Raw genomic sequence first — 19,843 nt, forward strand, 5'->3', positions numbered from 1 at the left:
ATGACAACTAAATTACAAAATGATGAAAAGCCCCAAGATTGGAAATGGAAATGAAGTGCGTCACGTTTATAATTCCGCATTATAAAAGTTTTTCGGCTATTTCGAAGAATGTCTTAATATTTTGTGGAGAAATCGCCATATCATCTAGCGAGTTCCAATCTCATGCAACTCACGGCAAAGAAAAAAAAAGAAACGATAAACGTGCTATCTGTGCAAAAATAATCTTCCAGTGTAAGTTTGTTCTTGTGACGTGTTTTGCTGCATGTGTTGAAGGAAACATATGCGCAGAGTCAACTTTAGGCTTGTTATACATATACAAAAATATGTGCCAATATCAGCAAAAGGAAATGCCTACGCAACTATATCCAGTTAGATTCTAGGCACAATGCGTATCTAGAAACCAACAAAGAATTTACATTACGTCCACAATCGACGATGCGGTGAAAAGTCCTTCTGTTTTAGCAGTTAGGCATTCTTAGTCTGGTGTGTAAATTGAAATCTGAAAGTGCCAATATTCGCTGTTGCCAATGTTTAACCTAGGCTAGCATTCAATGACCCAAGTGTTAAAGTATGTTTTATTCAATAATTTTTATTGATGCAGTAAGTATCCGTTAAGTAAAATATTTAGCGGCCGCATTCAATACGAATAACTGGAGTTGAAGCCCAATTGCCAAAACGATTAAAATGTGTTCCTGCCTATATCTTGGCATGCTCTGGCTATGTTATGTCGTACCCTACTGTTGTTCGTTAGAGGACGTCTGCCATGTGGAGCGCTTATTTTAAAGACTGAAGCCAAACTATAGCCATCAGTGTGCAAGATGTATAAAGGGATAAAGAGAGTGCAAATGTAATGAGCTTGAGCTGATGGGGAGCAAAAGCAATATATCGCGTGCTTTTCACTTGATGTAACGACATGCCAGTGGCATTTATTTACAAGCATGTTCACAGCTGGAGCTGTTGGACGCATAACTAGAGTTGAAGCCCAATTGCCAAAACGATTAAAATGTGTTCCTGCCCATATCTTGGCATGCTCTGGCTATGTTATGTCGTACCCTACTGTTGTTCGTTAGAGGACGTCTGCCATGTGGAGCGCTCATTTTAAAGACTGAAGCCAAACTATAGCCATCAGTGTGAAAGATGTATAAAGGGATAAAGAGAGTGCAAATGTAATGAGCTTGAGCTGATGGGGAGCAAAAGCAATATATCGCGTGCTTTTCACTTGATGCAACGACATGCCAGTGGCATTTATTTACAAGCATGTTCACAGCTGGAGCTGTTGGACACGCAAGAGGCATGCCAAAGCCATACTGGCAGGTGAATGACCACCAGTTGAGATAGGGCTTAGTAACAATGTGCGGTTGTGCTTCTAGTGATAGAGGCACAAATCTTGCCATAAAAATACTGGGCACATCCTCATAGTATGTCGCGACAAAATGGGGTAGGTCACGCTCAGCGAGAACAGGTTCCAGGAAGAACCCAAATGGCCAGGAAAGACAATAAAGTACAAAGTGATATTGAGAAGATACTGTTCCAGAATAGTGAAGAGAACTGGTTTATTGGTGCCACAGATTGGAGCAAGGAAAGCGCAGTTAGACCATCGGGAGGCATCTGCATTACGAGGCACAAACCACGCCAGTAGAGAGCGGAGCGAAGCTTTGACCTTTTGCGTTCGCTTGTTTTCGCAAACAGGGTTCTCAAACGGACTCTGTAGATATGGATAACAGGCAAATCACATTACTGCAGATGCTAATCAAGAGCTTTCATGCGAGCGCTCTAATACAATATCATGTAGGCACAATTCATGGGCTGTTTGGTTTTGTCGGGAAGTAATCGTAGAGAGTGCGCGTAAACAAGTGGTGAGATTGGGGCAAACGCACTGACAGCGCTGACGGCACGGCAAGCGGTAGAAGAGGGAGGTGTGAATGATATCGAGCAGCCATATAGAGCGATGTATGGTGCTCGGCCAGCATTGAGCACCTAATCAGCAGCCTCAGGGTGAGGACGCAAAAGACAGATTTTGGTGCGTTGCCTTCTCCTGGTAGGCTTCCTATAAAGGCTGATAGCAGCTGTTGGTAAATATGATAAATGTTCTAGCGTTCATGGTAGATAAATTGATACACATCTTTGGCATTGCAGGTTGTTTTCATAACGGAACTTTTACGTAGCATTGCAGCGTATTCGGAAGGCAGTGGAATGACTAATGTAATGTAGTTTGGCTATCTCTGCGCTCTGACAGTGCTGGGCAGTTGCGTCAACCTTTGAGGTGTTTTTGTTGATAAACTGGTTGGAGATGTATTTCGTTATACATTCGCGTATATAGCAATATACTTCCAGCTGTTTAAAATCAGCCAGAACAGTGGCCCATACCTAGTACAATTTACCTTAGCAAATGTGGGCCACAGAGATTCGCTCATAAGCGTTTTCAAGAAAATATGGGAATTAAGAGTGGCAACCTGAAATAACGAATTGCTTTCTGTGGGGTGAATGACTAAGTATATGATGACGGCTTTACATCATCACATTGCGGTCACTATTGTATATGAGCGGAAAAAAGCAGAAATCAGGTACGGTGCGCTTTTAGGCCGGGCTTTTTAAGCGTAAGCATTACGTGGCTGTATGAGAAGGAATTTGCAACCAGTGTTTTTAAGCACTATTGCGGTGAATAGAAAACAGATAGACAAAAAGGAACAATTGCATACAAAAGAGGACCAAATACTGTTATGAGGAAAATTGTGTGGTCAAAGTAGAGTCATTAATTAATTATTTAAGCCAAAAAAAGCCTATCTGGAGTCGAAATAGCGGAGCTATCTAATGTCGACGTCCGAACGGACGTGACATCTCGCCACCGGAAGACGATGTGTGTATCAGTTCAGTTCAGGCGTTCAGTCGTGTCCGACTCTTCGTGACCCTATGGACCATGTCACGCCACGCTTTCCGGTCTCTCACTATCTTCTTAACATCACATAGCTTCATCTGCAATGCCTCGAGAATGCCATCTAACCATCGCGTTCGCTGCCTACCCCTTCTCCGGCGACCCTCAACCTTTCCCAACATCAAATCTTTCTCCAGCGACTCCTCTCTTCTCATCAGATGACCAAAGTAGCTGAGCTTTAACTTTAGAATTTGACCCTCCAATGAGCAGTCAGGGTTTATGGTCGACAATATCGACTGATTTGATCTTCTGGCAGTCCAAGGAACTCTTAAGAGTCTTCGCCAGCACCACAATTCAAACGCGTCAATTCTTCGGCGGTCAGCCTTTTTCACAGTCCAACTCTCGCATCCATACATCACAACTGGAAAGACCATAGCACGGGTTATACGGATCTTGGTTGGCAGACTAATGTCTCTGCTCTTTACTAGGCGGTCAAGGCTAACCATTGCTCTCTTTCCCAGAAGCAGGCGTCTCCTAATTTCATGGCTGCAGTCTCCTTCCGAGGTAATCTTGGCGCCCAAGAACAGAAAATCTGTCACAGCTTCCACTTCTTGTCCATTGATGCTCCAGGACTTGATAGGGCAAGACGCCATGATCTTCGTCTTTTTAATGTTCAGTTTAAGCCCAAACTTCTCACTCTCTTCTTGTACGCGCATCAGAAGTCTCTTGAGTTCCACTTCACTTTCTGCCATTAAAGTGGTATCATCCGCATATCTAAGGTTGTTGATACGTTTTCCAGCAATCTTCACTCCAGCTGAAGACTCGTCCAGACCGGCCTTCCTCATGATGCACTCTGCATATAGGTTAAATAGGCAGGGCGATAGTATGCAGCCTTGCCTCACCCCTTTCTCAATCGGAAACCAATCAGTAAGACCATGCCCAGTTCTGACTGTGGCCTCTTGCCCTTCATACAGGTTCCTGAGGAGACAGATGAGGTGAATTGGAACTCCCATCTCTCGGAGAGCTTGCCACAATCTGCTGTGATCTACGCAGTCAAACGCTTTCGCATAATCAATAAAGCAGAAGTAAATGGGTTTCTGGAACTCTCTTGCTTTTTCCATGATCCAGCGAAGGTTGGCAATTTGGTCTCTAGTTCCTCTGCCCTTGCGAAACCCAGCTTGCACGTCCGGAAGCTCCCGATCCACATACTGCTGCAGCCTACCTTGCAATGTGTATAGACGTAAGAATGGAAAAGTGTTTATATGTAGTCGAAATCGATCAAAAAGTGATCATTAGAGTCAAATAATTAAACGAAAACGCGATTAGAGCAAAATATGGCGTGGAGGAGCAAGTAAAATAATAAATGGAGACGGGAATGTGGTACCGTCGCTTGGGTGACGTTGCCATGGTTACCGCTGTGGGCACAACCATGGCGTCACTAGCAACCGCAAGCCGCCATGGCGCGCCCCTAGTACCGGTAACGTAATCGAGATCTGGCGAAGCAGAATATTCAGGCAGAAAGATATTTCGAACGGAAATGAACCTCAGGGCAATTCCCTCTCGAAATCAAACCTAGCGATATGTAGATATATCTCGACGGTTATTTAACACCTTCAATTTGGAAAAAATTGTGGGGAATCTTACGTATCATTTATGATTACATAAACATAAGTAATCTACGCATTCAATACGAAGGAATTGTTGGTTTAGAATTTTGTCCTACACACGCATTTACTAATTCTGTGGAAACGCTGCCCGGTGCATGTTTTGAAATGAATACAAAACATAAAAATATTTTAGGCGATTATGTTCGCAGAAACTCATTGCGTCGCTCAGTTTCAACTTAAGTGAGAAACTTGTATTCAAACACTTGGCCCCAAAATTACTCCACAACACCTTCGTATATTAAGTTTTTTATATATATGCCCTTCAAGAACGCTTGACGTGCCCTCTAAGAGAGATAGTATTAGGTTTATAAAACTCTATTAAAATTCATATATTAGGCAATAGTGTGAAGTAAACTGGATTTTCAGCTGAAGTAAAACCGTTTGTTCCTAGGAACAACAGCCCGCAACGTTGTTAACCAATAAATGTATTTTTTTGTCGGATCCTTTAATGCTTGGGCCGTATAAAACATCTGTTCAAAAGGTGTGAAGAAACCTTCTCGCCCTAATAGAGTTCTGCAGTTTTGAAGTTTAATTTTTTCTGATCGGTGTTCTTTCTTGCCGTTGCTTCTCATACTATTACATCCCTTAATAAATAATGGTTTCGCTCGTATTCGCATTCTAAACAGCAATATCCTTGTATAAAATGGTAATCAAAAAAGTATAAGCCCGCACGTATTTTGCATTATACAGTACTGCGTAATCTCGTAGCCGCTGAAAGCATCATTGTGAAGTTATCGGCAGGAATTATGATCAATGTTAGCTACGAACCTTGCTTGTATATTGTGTGGTGCCAAAGATAAATTCAAAATTAGGTGATATATTTAAGACTGTGCAGACGTAATACCAGCCCTCGATGCAACAATACTGCCACATCTCTGGCTCAAGTAACTTAGCCTACGGCTGTTGACCTCGGCGGCACGTTTCGAACCCGACCGCAGCCGCAGCATTGCAAGTGCAATGAAGTACATAAACACCCTACTGTTCTGCGGCTTCTGCGCAGAATTAAAAGCCCCAGATGGTGTCCCATGTTACGGCCTTACTTTGCCACGTGTGTTTGTTTGGGGCGTTAAATTTGACTATGTAAAATATCACCACTAAAGAAATGAAGGGAAAATTAGAGGTTCCGTTTTGATAAATCATAACGTATACCATATTGCAACCGCTCATTTTTCCTTCATTTGTTTGCTCACCAGATTAATAAGGACTTCAAATCCAATGGCCTTAACGCGATAAGTGGCGTAAGAGCGTTACCGCAAAACAATCACTCCTTCCGTTAGATCACGTTCTACGTGGAATGTGCAGTATCATATGACGTTCCACGCCCGCTGCTATGATGGAGAGTAGCACTGTTGAAGTCTAGTAAAATGTTACTTGTGACATGCGCATCAATGCCCCGCCGGGGTGGTGCAGTGGTAAGACGCCCGACTACTGTGCCGGAGTTCCCGGGTTCGAACCCGACCGCGGCGGCTGCGTTTCGATGGAGGCGAAACGAAGAGGCGTCGTGTGCTGTGCGATGTCAGCGCACGTTAAAGATCCCCAGGTGGTCGAAATTACTCCGTAGCCCTCCACTACGGCTCCTCTTTCTCTCTTTCCACTTTCATTCCCACCCTCCTCCCTTCCCTTACGGCGCGGTTCGGGTGTCCACAGAGCAAGTGTGAAAGTTACTGCGCCTTTCCCTTCCTGTGAACCAATTTATTTATGCGCATCAAAAAGCGTAAAATTAACCAGGTGTGGCCGAAGGTTGGTGGTCGAGTTCGAAGATCGTTGGTTCAGATCGCACTATTGCATGTGGTTGTTTTTCTTCTACTTTATAATCATCCTTTATTAAAGGTAATCGTTTATTTAAACTCATCAGCACCAAATAAAAATACCCGCTGTGATTTCCCTTCTGTCACTGGCTGTTCGCTTCCTCCTTACATATAAAATAGAGTTATGTAAAAGTATTAACGTTAAAGTTAACGCCGGACGAATGCTGACAGCTGGGTCTTCTAAATTTGCCGCGTTTTCAAGAAGCAGTGGGGCTTTTACCCCTGTGCTTGCGGTCGCAGGCGATGCAACTTGCCGCAGTGGCACAGAACGTATATTATACAATGTAATGATTTTTTATATGTATATATGATCCATTCTCTTTATTCAATCCATAAAAGCGCAAGTCGAAGTGGTAAGCATGGTTCGACCCCGGAGGCCAAAAAAACGTGGCATTTTACAGGAAGTACTGCTTGATTCAGCCGAATGCCAAGAAGAAAGAGTTCTTGAGTATATCATGTATTCATGTGGACCGAAAGTGAGGTATGTTAGGATATAAAACTTGCGGCCACACGTTTACGCAACTGCGCGGTTCTTAGTGATACTTCGAGAAAATGAAGCCTTTGTTGTAGGAATTGGCACGTGGTCATAATTTTTAAGGATTCTGAGTGACATGTATTCTTTGTGACAATAGGCACCTTTGTGACAACAGGCAAAGCCTTGCACCTTGCTGCTGCAGGAAACGTATAAAAGACCGACAAAATAGAAAATTCTCATTGTGTGCTTTAACCTTCGTACGCTGGCCTCCACAACCGACTGAGCCCTAAACATCCCATGACAGGTTATTTTCGCTGAAGTATTTAAAGCAAACAACACGAAACACACAGAAGAGCAGAACGAAAAGGTTACTGCGAGTTGTTTATTTAAGCCTTCTGCGTATGTCAGGCGCCTGGGCTGAAACAGAGAGTGAGTGAATAGCCTGCTGTTTTTGACATTGTCCATGCTTTAGGACGAAGAAGTTACGTTGACAACCAGAGAACGCGTAAAATACAATAAGAAAGGCCCTAAAGGTAGAATGTTTGCACCGGTACTGTTATTGTAAACAATATGAATTTTATTGAATTTATTTTATTTTTATTTCTTTCGTACCGCAGACGATATTATAAATCCACGCAGAACAAATTATTAAGTAGATATTACAGATACCAAAGAACAAAGTAAACCTAAAAACCAGAACCAAATATGCTGAATTACTACGCGCTGCCAACCTTTGCGCCAGAGAATTTCACTCTGTTATTGTACGTTGAAAAAAGAATATTAAAATGTGTAAGTTTGAGGAAAATACGGAGTTAGGGTACTTGGATGATGGTGGTGTGTAAGGCATGTAATTAAATTAGATGCCTAAGTTCCAGGGATAGGAATTCTCGACGGGTATTTTTTCTTCTTGTCTGAAGAGTTTGGATATTGTTGAAATTTTGAGGCGCACAAAAAACTAGAGCCGTGAAAATTTTGAATAAATAAATGTTACGCCGTTATGGATTCTTTCAAGTTTCTTAATATTGATATTACAACCAATAAGCAATATACGCACTCGACAACTGCTAAGGTGCGATCTGATGAAACAAGGGGGGCATTAGACTCTACATATTCATTTTTCAAGCTGGCTATGGGCAAAACTGGTCGACGATAAAACACATTCTCACCATCAGCCAGATTATTTTCGTATGAATTATATAAGAACTACATATACAGCGTTTCGCCGACATTTCTCTAGAGTATTGTTCAGAATATAGTCAAGCTCATTCCCTAAGTGTACATTCCCTAAGTGTACATGAGTGTACAATTTGCCCCTTCTTAAGAAGGTAGTCATTTCCACGCACGAAACATTTATCATACTGTAGCATCCATCCCTTTCAGAGGTTATGTTTATGCCTCGAGCTTACACATTCTTCCTTTGTTATTCTAATTTTGCATCGTAATGTTTGTGTGCAATTTATTTGCTGTAAGCGGTGAAAAGATGACTTTCGAAACCATGTAATAACAAAAAAGTATTTATATTATCTATGTACGCGCGCACTCTCCACTGTGCAATAGATTATAAAAAAGCGTGTAATAGGATTGTAATATCGTGTACGGCAGCATTTGCATTTTTAGCCGTGTACGTGATATATTGTTATGGTACGAACCCGTCAATATTCAGGCTTACGATAGTGCTTAGGACGGTGGCCATCAATCACTACTACCGCTTAAAATACGGTAATTTTCCTATTCTTCCCACATATATTGCAAGCACTTGCAACATTTTTTTACCTATTCTGAGTTATTGGCGGTAACGTTATGCACTGAAAATTCTCGACAACATAAAAAAAATATTTGTATTGAATCAGTACTCGAAAATTTGAAAATAAATATTATTCACGTTGTTGATTGAAATTCGCGTCTGCCCTTAGCGTCCGAACACGCTTACCAAGTAATATAAATCATAATATGTTATTCCGGAAACCTGGTGGTTAAGCAGTTTAGATTTCTCCTGAAGCAAAGTACACCTATATTCACTGACCAAGATTCACATTGAGCATAGTGTAAGATACTCTTTCAAAAAGCCATTTAGACTAGCATTGCGGAAGAGCAGCGCTTATTGAATGGTTCCAGAAGGAATTGGCCCTTTCTTCTAACCGCACGAACGGTTTATCTTAGAATGAAATCTTTACCAAATGCTTCCGAGGCGTCTCTTCAAAATGCAGTCAGTATTGAGCTCTCTCTGATATTTAAGACGCGCTCGTGTTTCGAGGTGTGTTGAGCTTTGTAATTATTCAGTCAGATAACATTAAATTAATTAGTCTGCTGTTAAAAACGCGATAGACAATATCTTCATATCAAGTGCTCTCGATTTATTGATGTTTCATATTGCAAACTCTGCTTCATTTTGTAATGCTTCGACATTGGCTATTCTCTCAGTTTTTCTTTCACCAGACATGTTGCCCCTCATCAATTGCACCTATTGAGTTCCTCCAGCTGCTTTTATCCTGCCCAAATTATTTCGCCACCTATACCTTAATAGGATGGCTATGCTTCCAGAAGAAAGAGAATATTTAGCAAACAATGTTCTCTTTTCTTTGGGATGCCCAACGTCATTTAAAATACCACTCCATCCAGAAACTGAGTCATATTTGCGCATAGAAGTAACGAAAACATCTATTCGCAGTCCACTTGAAACACTTCAATACTGCACTATGCAGCATGCACCAAAAGGCGTACTTAGCTTGTAAGCACCAAAGGGTTTTTTTTTTTTTTGCTTACTGCAAAGTGCCTGGCATTGCGCTATAAATTCAGGAGATAACCTTTTGCTTGGGTGGAAATAAGAAGGAGATGTATTGTTTCTGAGTATATAAATAAAAGTTGTGTTGTCGCAAGATTTTAAAAGGCTTACTTGATATTGTTACTAGATAGAAAGAAATCTTCTAGGTAAAATTGTCTACCATCCATCGCTGATGTAAATAATATTTGTTTCGTCGTAGAGGCGGGTAAATACTTCAAAAACTGCTTGGTCAGATCAGACGAGCTGATTTCGCAAATTGCAACATAGTCAATCAACTGGTGTTGATAAATGCGGCATCGGGGATTTTTCGCGCAAATTTAATATCCCATTCTATATTTCTCTTGGCGCGTCAGCACGCAGCAAACCAAAATACATGCCTGCTCTGGTGTTCTACATGCAAAGATGGTCCGCGAAAAATGGCGTAAGAGTAAGGATATGCGAGAAAAAGTAAGATACACTAGTAAATCTCAACAACCTTCATTTCTTTTCGAAGAGTCCTGCAAATCCCGCTTAAAGCTAGGTATTATATTCTCTTTAACTTTTTTAGACAGGAAACGCTTGAGTGATGTCAAAACTGAAATCACTGCGAGGTATGTAACCCAAATTTAATAACTTGGGCTTCGCTCAGGACTTGCCAATGATAACGAAAAAAAAAACTCGAACACAGCAATGCATAGCACAAGCTTGGATAATAAACGTAACTAAACTGTTTTAGATATGGCTGGGGAATGGCGCTCTTACCGAAAGTCATCGTGGAAAAGCAAAGAAGCAGTAGGGAACCCAGAAGACACATAGCTGTCGGGGCTTGAGATCCGAAAGGAGTCTGATTTTTATCAAGCTTAAGGAATATATTGGCGGTGGCTATATAGCGACACTGGGAAAAGGACGAATATATCTGCCTGTATCCGCTCTTTTGGGAATTAGAGCTCACGTGCCCTATATTTTTAGTACGGCGGTTTGCTGAAATGATATACGCCATATCTCGCATTTTTTATCTAATGGTCAGAATGGAACTCATATGGTAAAAATGCCCATCTCGTACAAAAGGCCCCTATATGAAAGAGACGTACCCATAAACAACACAAAGAATAGAATAAAATAACTATGAGTTCCTGAGCATTTCCTACGTCGAAGCGTTGGCAGCAGTTATCTCCCTCCGTATGTTGCAAACCGTCAGTAACAGTCTCAAAAAACCTAAAATACTTATTCAAGCTTTGTTACCCTATTCGTCTACTAGGCACAGGTTCATCGGTCTGGGGTCTTTGTACTTGTCATACGTTACGTATACGGTCTATTGTTCAGCTATATTGGTTTTTGTCACTCTCCAATATTTTAGGCACTTTTTAAGTTTCTATTGAACTGGCGAAATATATCTCTTCCTCAAATAGCTTTCTGTCCTCTGCCGTTTTATTATATCTCCGATAAAAATAACAACATAGTCCACGTTGGATTCAGCGGCATGCTCTAGCCGTCTGTCTTCAAGTTTGCTCAGATATGTTTTGCCACGCAAGATTATTTTTTAAGCTTTAAGCCTAAAACCTTTTTCTCTTATCCTTGCCGTAACGTTAATGGACTGCAGACAAAATAATTAATCGTTTATTGAAGCTTCAAGACATTAATTTGCAAGGATCGCTGGATGATATTCACATATGATGTCGTTATGTTTGGCTATTTCAATTGGATAACTAATTTAGAGTTATTAGCAAATATTCAGAGCGCCCTTGTGGTCTGGGGGATAACATTTCCAAGGACGGCCTTGAGTAAACTGCTGCGCGCCCTCTTTGCCAAATAGCCAGTTTTAGCGCCATTTATTGGTTTTTCATGCTAAACATATTTAACTGTTAATTTCTACGTGTGAGGAGGAAGGGGGGCTTAGCATGCTCAGTTGAATTGCACCAGACTGAGGACAGCGCTACGTATATGTGCGTGTGGGCATGTGTGTGCGTTTAGACTATGTGTGGTGGTCGCAGCTTGCTTGAACAACTGAAGTGGCTGGTAGAGCAAACCTGATCCCCCCCCCACCCCCCCCCCTTTCCATTTACACCTAGCGAGCCAGCTTGTTGCCTACGTGAGGGAGCCCTGCGTACCAGCCGCAGCCTTTTAAAAACTTCATGTGTACTCGCTGGTTGTCCTTTCCGAAAATAGTTTGTCTTGTGCGCGGTAACGATAAAAGGCGTGCTGATTGATGATCCCGGGAAAAAGAATCATCGCGCTATCTGGGGGAAATATGAACATATCAGAAGAAAACAGACACAATGCCGCATCAACAGGCGTCATGGGCGTCACTTTTGGGAGATGCTTACCGAGCTCCAACAACTTATCGATATGTTTTATTGCAGACATACGCGTACGTAAATAAAATCTGCATTTGGAAACTATTGAGAGTTTTCGTTTCGTCGACAAAAGCGTTGTGTTCTGTTGTTGTTGTCATATGCACCCAGCCATATGACAGCTACGTCATAAGTCTTAGGTCGTTGACCACAGCCATGTGCGACAAACATTTCTTTTAGAACAGTCGGATGCTTTACCAGCATAAAAAAAAGTGACACTTCCTCCTGTTAAAAAAGCTTTCCTTATAAAAGGTGAAATTTTCGGTTCCCTTTCATTGCTTTCGCAGCAACCAAGCAAGAAATATAAAATGTTTGAGCACAAGCACTAATTAGTAGTTTAAATGTTATTCCATAATTTCTCCGGTGCAACTGCACTGCATCGCCATTGTTTGATGAGCAGCCAGTGGCACTGTAACTAAGTTAAATTAGCGTACGTTTTGAGATATATTGGTATAATTTAATTCGCTTGAGAATTTATCTTGCAATGTGTGGAGGCGACTATTCGTTCTACAAAGAATGGGGATCAAATTCGTTTCGCGCCAAAGAAGCCTGCCAAATGAAATTGCAATCTTTGATAGGGTTTTTTTTTCATGATTCCTTTTGAAAAGAATGTCAAGGTCACGTGAGCAGCCAACTATTTTGCCACGAAACGTCCATTCAGCTTCTTGGGTGCTTGTGGCCTGCGCCCGGTGCATGGTAAAGAGTACTGGTGTCGGTGCACCCTATGCTAGATACCTGAGATACCTCTTCACCGGCATGATTTATTGCGGTTTACTATTTCTGGCCCCTTGTTGTTCATTGCAGTGCAAAACGAATGATGTTAGCTTTCCTATTGCGCGCACACAGGACTATAGTTAATGTAGAAAGTTTTTCTCTATCTTTTTAACATTTATGAATGTTCAACCTAAAATGACGCAATTAGAATTAGGAATTAATGCGCCACAATTAGTACAAAAATAAGTTAACTACTCACTCTAGGTTCGAAATCATCGCGAGCAGAAATTTGGGCTGTATACTACATGAGTGCCTTCAAAGCCGCTGTTAAAGCATAGTTTGATGAAAATAAATTATCAGGCTTTTCTCGTATGCAAGCCTGTGCAGCAACTAATGCATAATAATAGTGGCATAACGCGTGTCTTCTAAGAATAAAATGTGTCGTACGCATAGATGACAAAACACCGCTATGAGGAAGAAGGACAAGTCACCCTGCCGGAAAGCCACGCAGCAGAACGTTGTGGTTTGAAATCAAGGCTGCAGTAGCCATTCTCAATTTTCGACTTCTTTTGTAATTTTGTGTACTTGTACAGACCACTTAAATGAAAAAAAAAACGGAAATATTGTAATATAGGCTTTTTGAGAAACGGTTCGCTAACGCAGTCTTGCACTCCCAGCATTGGTAATCATGAAGAAACACACGGATCGAATGGTCAGTTATTGACCACATATACAAGTGTAAAGGTAGCTCTAAACTTCATTTTAAAATTCGCGCCCGTTCATTCATGCATTATAGTTCGATACAAAACGCCTCCTCCTCCTCCTTCCCTCCCTCTCAGCTTTTGCCGGTTTTACTGTGTCAAAATCACCTGTTGTCCTTGATCACAGCACGGCAAAAATATTAACTTAGCTGGTTACGGCATTAAGCTAATAAGGAATATTTTTACACCGCGACTATTTCGCGTTGCATGTCATAGCCGTCATCAACTTGTGCACAAGCAAAACTTTTTAAGAACACAAAACTGTAACAAGGCTCTCTTACGTTGAGCAGGGAATGCCCGAGGAGATCAAGGCCAACTCGGGAAAACGGGTCTACTAGAATGTTGATCGGCTGTAGGTATCCAGCAGGTACCACCGAGGGCTTCTTCCGTCGTTGACACCGGTCACAAGAAGCCACGTAACGACGAACAGAGCGGTAGAGGCCTGGCCAAAAGATGCGGCGGCGGCGGACGCTGTCGTACGTACGAGGTAGACCAAGATGACCCGCAGTGGGCGTCGTGCAGTTGCTGTAGAACGTTGGCGCGCAGGTGTTCGGGGACTACGAGCAGAAGCTCGGTGCCATCTGGTCGCATATTCCGCCGTTATAATGTGCCCTTGTGGAGCACAACCAAACCAAGGGTAGCATCAAGGTGATTAGTGGTGAGGCGATTGATAATGCTGCAAAGCTTGAGGTCTAAGCGTTGTTCATGGCGAATGTTTAAAAGGTCAGAGATGGCCAACACACATGTGTCATTGCCGCACTCGCTCGAAGTTGGTGGACCTACCGAGTTGCGGGATAGGCAGTCGGCGTCAGCATGCAGCCAGCCGGACTTGTCGATGACAGAATAAGTGTCAGCTCTATAATGTTCCTTGCCAACATCTTGTCGACTTCATCTTGTATGAGGCGACGTTCAGAACTGTGACTCGGTAAGGTGGTCTGTGAATCGGGCTGGCGTCTCCAGTATCGATTACATGTATTACAAGGGATATTTGACCCAAGGGTCGGTCACCAAAATCAAAGATATCACTGTATGATGCCAGAAGGGTCGTAAGTGCTTTAGCACGATCAGGGCGCAATTCAGGAGCAACCATGTCGGATACGCCGACCTCCTGAGGTGGAAACTGTGCAGGTCGTGTCGGCACTCCAGCATTAGGGTAACGTAAAAAAGCAGCCACATTAACTCCGACAATAGGGTCAGTTCGGCGAGAGAAATGCCTTCAGGAAGAACGTGTACAGAAGAGCCAAAGTTCAGGACTGGAATACAAATGCTGTTATTCGCTACATCCACTATATTGTGAGGGAGAGCGATGATACGCTGCAAAGTCACGTCGGTTATGGGGCAAACAACGTAGTCGACATCCGGAACGGAAGGGAAAGGCGACATAAGCAGATACACTGCGGCTTCTGGTGGTAGGCGACTAAATGTAGCGGAGCGGATACGGAGCGTTGAAGTTTCATGAGCTTTGTTGTCAAGGCAGAGGGGCAGGTCTAGATGAATCACTCCAGAAGAACAGCAATGAGAGCGGAGTGTTCTGATAAAAAGTCGACTCCTAATATAATGTCTTGAGGGCTACTGGTGAGGACTGTAAATAGCACATGGATGTGGCGGTCAGCAATGGTAACTCTCGCAGTACACATACCAATGACAGTAGCTGTATTGCCATCAGCAACACAAACGGTACTCGAGGAAGCGGCTGTGAGGACATTGTTGAGGCGTCGACGTAGCGAGGAACTGAGAACCGAAATGTGGGCGCCAGTGTCAATAAGTACAGAAACTGAGAGTCCAGCCACAAGAATATCAATAAGGTTACGTCTGGGTGTGGGGGTCAGTTCCGAGTTGACAGTCCAGGTCGGTAATGCAGCGTCACTCCCGGGCACTGCACTCGCTAGTTTCCCGAGTAGGCGCCGGCGTATGATGGGGAGGAGTTGCGGCGAGGTACCGGTGAATGTAATCGACGATCCAGTGGGGATGGAGATCGGCTGAAGCGATGGGCAGTGGGGGCAGTTTTGGTTGCGAGGCTCATCTTGTTGAGGGAGATAATGGCCAGGTCTATCGTAGGCAGGGCGGTGCTCCTCTGGGTGGGCAGGAACGCGCCGAGGTCCTTGGTAGTATCGGCGTTCGGCGTTGTAATAGGAGCGAGGAGCGAAGTTACGGCTACTGCAATAACGCGATGTGTGACCGGCGCGACAGCAAATGAAGCAGATTGTCCTGTCGGCTGAGGTGCGCCACTCTGCAGGATTGCTACCAAGGCAGCGACGTGGGGAGGTGGGCTTTCAGTAGCAGCACCCACTACAGGAACAGGGTGGGATGGTGGCGTGGGTGGCACGGGGCTGGAGGAGAGGCAGACGCTGGCACGTTCATGGCGAACTACGGCCGGTATCATGGCCACGGTGTCGGGCAGCGGAGACATGAAGCGTGTACGAGCTAAGGCCTCGAGTTCTCGCCGGACAATCGGAGTCATGTTCGTGGGATAAGAAGGCTGTTTCAAAGGGGCCAGATCATCGCAGTATAATGTAGCTGCCCTGTTTTGAAGGCACTGAAAGCTATGTACGAGGCATCATTGTTTAGCCTGCTCCAATTTTCCACAGATTTCAAGCACCGAGTCGACGGTGGAGCAATTCATGCAGAAAAGGATGTTGAAGGAATCATCCGCAATGCCCTTGAGAATATTGTCAGTTTCCGTCCTTGTCATTGTCATACCCCGCCATTGAGCAGTTGACCTTGCGACACAACGCAAACACGTCTTGAGTGTAGGCAAGGTAGGACTTCGCGGAGGATTAGATGCGAGACGAAAGTTCTGTTTTTGCTACGAGAGCCCGACCAATGGGCTTCCCGAAGTGGTCCTTAAGCTTTTGCTTACAGATTGCCCATGTCACCAACTTTTGTTCGTGATTTTGGAACCACGCGCGAGCTGTTCCCGCCAAATAGAAAATGATGTTGGCCAGCATAAGGGTCGCGTCCCAGTGATTGTTCTTGCCGCAACGCTCGTACTCATCCAGGCAATCTTCCGTCTGTCTTGTCTTCGCCAATAAAGATGGGAGGGTGGCGGATTTTCGTCAACACGACTGGCTGAGCCGAAGTTGCCGCGGTGGTAGGGGTTGCGTCGGAAGTCATAGTGGTAGTTGTCGACGTCATTGAGAGCCCAGGTAGATGACGGCCACTGCCCAAATCCAGCTTTTGTCAGCGCAAGGGGTAATAATGTGCGCACGGGTATCTTTGGTCACCTCCACCAATATGATACGTGGCAAGAAGATTAGTTCGAGAACGCAACGGCTGATGACTTGAGTGAATGTTTGGGTAGGCACCGACCTGCTCGTAGCCCCAGCTACCGTTGCTACAGATTCGTCTTCCTTCCGTGTCACTACTGTTGACCGTCGTCTTCTTCAACGTCCATCCACGCAGGGCATATATATATATATATATATATATATATATATATATATATATATATATATATATATATATATATATATATATATATATATATATATATATATATATATATATATATATATATATATATAATATATGTCTGCCTCGTCTCTAGTCATTAAAGTAAGGGTGTATGCTTTCATATTCGTAAAGCAAGTCATTATGCACTTAACGCGTCAAATTGGCATTCATTTTATGCACATTGAAAAGATGTGGCGGCGAAACCTTGCATTCACGAACCGTTCGCAAAAAAATGGATAGCGGAAGAGTCGCCTTTAAAAGGAAATTCAAATAAATTGCGGGTTCATAGGCTTCGAAACATAAACCGGCGGCTGCAGATATTTTGTCCTGCCTATGCCGGTCTTGGAATAGTAAATTATAAACAAGAATTTTGAACTCAGATCTGGTCTTTGAGTTTTGATGGCTTTTACTTTCTACATACTAGGTGTTCTATCATAAATTTCGAGGACAAAGTGGTCTGCGCTATTCTAAGTTTTTTCCAGTTTATGAATACGTTCTTGAATATATGCCTCCCAGCACACTGACGCATATTCGAGTATCCTTCGGACTCTAGTAAAATACTTTTCGTTTAGATGTTTTGGTAAGTGGCTAAAATTTTGTCTTAATAAACCTAAAATACCCGCAGCTTTCTTCATGCTGCAGTTAACATGCTTTGACCACTTCTACGCAGCCGTAAGGTAAACGCCAAAGAATATTCGACTTGCTATTTATTTCAGGCTACTTGATCGATATTGCAAACAAAATACGAGTTTTCTTTGAAAAGGTGACGTGTACACATTTTTTGTACACCACATTTATGCACCAACTATCAGACCGCACAGCAATCTTATTTAAATCATCTTGCAGGATTTGCACATCGAGTGGACTCTCTATAACTCTGTAAATCATGCAGTCGTCTACGAACATTCTGAATGAGCAGCAGCATTAATATCATTTGGGTGTAACAAAAAAGAAGCGGTTCCAGAACAGAGTTCTGGGGGATGCCCAAACTGGCAGGACCCTATTTAGAAGAGGCATCCACCAACAACTACACACTCCTGTCTTAGTGGCAGGTACTCAGAAATCCACAAAATGGCCCTTTCATTGAAATTATAGCTGCGTAAATAAAAGCAAGAAGGTAATGTGCAATGACATCAAATGCCTCCTTCGAGTCTATAAAATTGCAGTCAATTACCTTCTGTTTATCAATATTGTGAAGAGGAAGAAGTGCACGAGAAGCATTCCAGTCAGTGGCATCATGATCGCTGCTCGTGTTGGACCTGACTGTATTCGCTGTAGCTGTGTTCGCCGCTGATCTACCCAGTCCTGCTGATCGAGCCCTATTGATCTGCCCAATAAACCCCCATCTCACAATAGCAATTTCCAGATCACGTGTAAACTCAATCAGCTGTGTAGAGTAATACCTACCCTGACGAAAACCGTAACGAAACCCTGACGAAAGGACATGACGCAACCGTAAACTACATGCTCCCTTGTTTTGCAGTCTATATTTGCTACAGACACGGGCCTATAGTTTTCTACCAGATTTCATGGTGCACTTTTGTGGATGGGCAGAACGCGAGCCAATTTCCAGTCTGGTGGCAGAGTCCCTTCTAGCAGACTCGCAGAAATAGCTGCTTTCTGTCGGAAACATGTGGAGGGTAATTTTCTCGCAGTGGATGATGTCTACCACTTTTGTGTACGGGGTAAAATTAACCTTGCACCGTATATATATATATATATATATATATATATATATATATATATATATATATATATATATATATATATATATATATATATATATATATATATATATATATATATATATATATATATATATATATATATATATATAAGGGCCCCGCCAGGGTGACGCAGTGGCAACGGCGCTCGACGGCTCTTCCCAAGGATGCGAGATCTAATCCCGACCATGACTGCAGCTTTTCTACGGCGGCGAGAGGCAAGGCGACCGAGTGCTTTGCGCCGCCAGTGCACGTTAGTGAACCCCAGGTGGATGCAATTTTTTGCATCCTCCACTACAGCACCTTTCATAACCTGAGTTGCTTTGGAACGTCCATTCTACAAACCAGCCAATCAAATAACTATATATATTGTAGTGTGGGAATCTTCGTCTTCATAGCCACTGCCATGCATCGCGTGCTGGCGCACTCGAAGACGAAGAAGTTGGTCGCTGCCTTGCTGATTCGCCACGCCTGACGCTCCGCTGCGAGTTCCTCCTGAGCGGCTGCATCCTTCTGGGTTTACCGAATAAACACACCCCTACAATTGGTGCAGGTGCTGGATACGTTCCTGTCCACCCTGGAACTAAGAAGTCGCACATTGCCATCTGCTTTCACCATGCCGGATAATACTGCCTCGACATCGCCGCCCCTCCCAACCACGGTCATGTGTTCTGCAGCTCTAAGGCAGCGTGATCCATGCTTTTCAGTGGCACGGCCGATCAAGACGTCGACGATTGGTTGTCGGCGTATGATTGTGTCAGTAGTTACAACCGATGGGACGACACTACCAAATTAAGTAACGTAATCTTTTACCTGACTGACGTATCGAACCTCTGGTTCCGCAAACATGCGGTAGACCTGCCATCTTGGCCTGTATTTAAGAAATATTTTTGCGGAAGTGTGCGGCCGCGCTGCATTTCGTAAGCTCCGAACAAAACAACGCTTACGCGAGCGCACTCAGCAGGCCGGAGAGTCATTCACCAGTTACATAGAAGACATCGTTGACCTGTGCAAGCGTGTCGACCCCTTAATGTCCGAAGCAGATAAGAAAGAAAACATCCTGAAAGGCATCTGTGAAGACGCGTGCCATGGGCTCTGGGTGAAACGTCCTGCCACGATCAATGACGTGATCGAACTTTCCCAGAGCTACGAAGAGCTTCGTCAAAAGCACGCTTCCACCCTGCGGTCCGGTGTTAGAGACGACGCCATCTCTACACTAGCGCTGGGCGGTTCTACTCCATTACAGGACAGCCCTTT

The sequence above is a fragment of the Amblyomma maculatum genome, chromosome 3 (genome assembly GCF_055883805.1).
Source record: "Amblyomma maculatum isolate TAMU_Amacu chromosome 3, ASM5588380v1, whole genome shotgun sequence".
NCBI lineage: Eukaryota > Metazoa > Arthropoda > Arachnida > Ixodida > Ixodidae > Amblyomma > Amblyomma maculatum.